The following is a 2,758-nucleotide window of genomic DNA, read 5'->3' on the forward strand; positions in this document are numbered from 1 at the left end:
ATACTGGTCATTATATGAGCAAATATATAAGGTTCCATTGGTAAAAGGATGAAACAGGCTTATGATTGGAAGCATTGCATATTGCAAAATATATGCTAGCACTGAACCAACTACTTAGCTTGACTAGGGTTTTGCCACACAGGAAAAAGGAAGGACAATGTCTTCTGACACCCTAGATATTCTAAACAAAACAGCAATTTGGATTATTTGAAATCTTCTGATTTTTATTTGTGTCCCAAAGGACAGCTGACGTTTTATGATGATTGTTTTAGGGTATCTAAGCTCCATATTACAATACCTGGTAGGATTTCATAACACTCTGGTAAGCTAGGCAAAGAAAGCAACTGAGGATCAGCACCCAAGTCCTAATAAAGGAGGACTTCAGCAGCAATCCTTGATGCCTAAATTCTGATACAGTTCTACCATTTCATACATTAATTTATTGTCATTGAGTAAAGAGTCCTTCTGATTTTGTCTACTTTGTCTGAAATATTCAGCATGGATTTTTGTTGTTGTTGTTTATTTCCCTTTGCAACAAGTGTTTTTTCCTTCATGCTCAATAGTTATTTTAATTAAGCTGTCAGAATATGTTTCACAGTCCTCCAAATCTGGCATGTTACAGCTGAGTGTACAAAACCTTTTATAAGAAAATTTGGAGAGCTTTTTTAAAAAAATTATTTGTTTATTTATTTATTTTTAGAGAAGAGGGGACAGGAAGGAGAAAGAGCGGGAAAGAAATACTAATGTGTGGTTGCCTTTCATGTGTCCCCTACTGGGGACCTGGCCTGCAACCCAGGCATGTGCCCTGACTGGGAATCAAACTGGTGACCCTTTGCTTCACAGGCCAGTGCTCAATCCACTGAGCTACAGCAGCCAGGGCTGGAGAGCTTTTAATAGATATAGAAATATTTTACCTAAAAATCTTCTGATTGCTAAATAGATAGTATTAACTTAATTCCTAAACAGGTTATTGCTATCAGAAAAAAAGAAAATATTTGGTTATAATTATACATAGATTTAAAATTCAGTTTCCACAATGACTGAAAGTAAAGGACATTAAGTTTTGCTTTGTAAGCTCTTTTAGGAATGATTGCTTTGGCCTCTTAAAACATCTCCTAGTCATCACTTTCAAAGGCATTTAATGGCTGTAATAGATCCAAATCATAAGTTACATGTGCACTGATACTTGCTAGCTGTATTAAGGCCTGAGTCAGCACCGGCTGTGGCTGAGTAAGATCAGTTTATTTGGTGGCTTTCACCCAACTGAAAAAGCATTGCGGTGTTCACTGTGCCTGTGATAAACCACTCTGTCTTAGAACCTGATAGAATACGTTCTTTGAACTTACAATATGTTTGAGTTCTTGGTTATAGTTTTAGATGAACTCCTAAGAGATTTAAGATGGAAATTAAATATGGCTTTTATCAATCAAAAATTGTAAAACTTTGAATTTGAATGACAATCAGTAGATAATATAATCTAATCCCTTAGTTTAAAGCTAGGACACTCGGAAGGGTACAAAATGGCAGTGGGGTAGGTAAAGTAACATTCACCTCTTCCCAGAACTAAGTTGGAAGTATAACTAAATTATAGAACAATCAACCTGAATAACTAACCCAAGTATGGGTGAACAGAGTCTTATAACCAAGAATTTACAGAAGAAGCCACATGGAGACCAGTAGGAAGGGCTTAGATGCAAAGGGCTGACTCCTGCTCCCTTGGGAGAATGAGATTCTGGAGGGATATCTCAGCTGCAAAGTTTCACCTTGAGGAGTGTGGGGTCTCAGCCTCATGCTTGGCTCTCCAGCCAAGAGCACCAGAGCCAGGAAGAGGTGCCTGTTTAACATCTGGCTGTGAAGGTTAGCAGGGGTCCTGTCTGCCAAGGAACAAAGTGAGTCTGTTAGAGACACAGGTACCCTCTTTTGATCTTCACCTGAGGATATGTCTATTGATTTTAGAGAATGAGAGAGAGAGAGAGAAAGAGAGAAACATTGATATGAGAAAGAAACATGGATTGGCTGCCTCCCATATGCAACCAAAGCAGGAATCAAACCTGCAACCCAGGTACATTCCCTAACTTGAAATCAAACTCCTAACTTTTCTGTGTACAGGATGACACTCTGACCAAGTGAGCCACATGGGCACTCTCTTAAAGGGCCAGTCCACAAAATCTTGATGGCAACCACTCACCCTAGACTCTGGTGGAGAGAGGGTGGAACAGAATAGATTTGCATTAGGAGAGATTGGGGTTTCATGCTCAAGAGAGCTGAACTGCCACCAAAATTCCTATGCTGAGCCCCTCTTGCATTGTAGATATCATCTCTCTTGGGTGGAACACTCTTTTCCTTAAAGCATCAACCTGGGGAAATGCAATAGCCCCAACCTCTAGACTCCCTATTACCCCATCCTGAGGACTTCATACCCTACTGAAGAGTCACAGGCAACATCTAACATTGACTTGTACCATAATCCTTCTCAAGAGGCCCTAGAACCAACACACCAAGGGTCAGCTTCAGATCATATCATACCAGGATCCAATTAGCTTCACAAATGGCATATCCAAAGGGAGATGTGAGCAGGCACCAGACCCTGGTGATATGAATTCTGCTTAGTGTGGTCAGCATACACACAGAAGCTCATGCAATGTGTTCCAGGTGGATCCTCACCATTAGCCAGCCTGGGGGCTGAACTTGCACATGAACAGGCCAATAATATTCAAGACTCAACTAAAACAGGAGGGTTCACATAACCCACACAAGG

This window comes from Artibeus jamaicensis, unplaced genomic scaffold (genome assembly GCF_021234435.1).
Source record: "Artibeus jamaicensis isolate MK-2021 breed Jamaican fruit bat unplaced genomic scaffold, CSHL_Jam_final contig_332, whole genome shotgun sequence".
Classification (NCBI taxonomy): domain Eukaryota; kingdom Metazoa; phylum Chordata; class Mammalia; order Chiroptera; family Phyllostomidae; genus Artibeus; species Artibeus jamaicensis.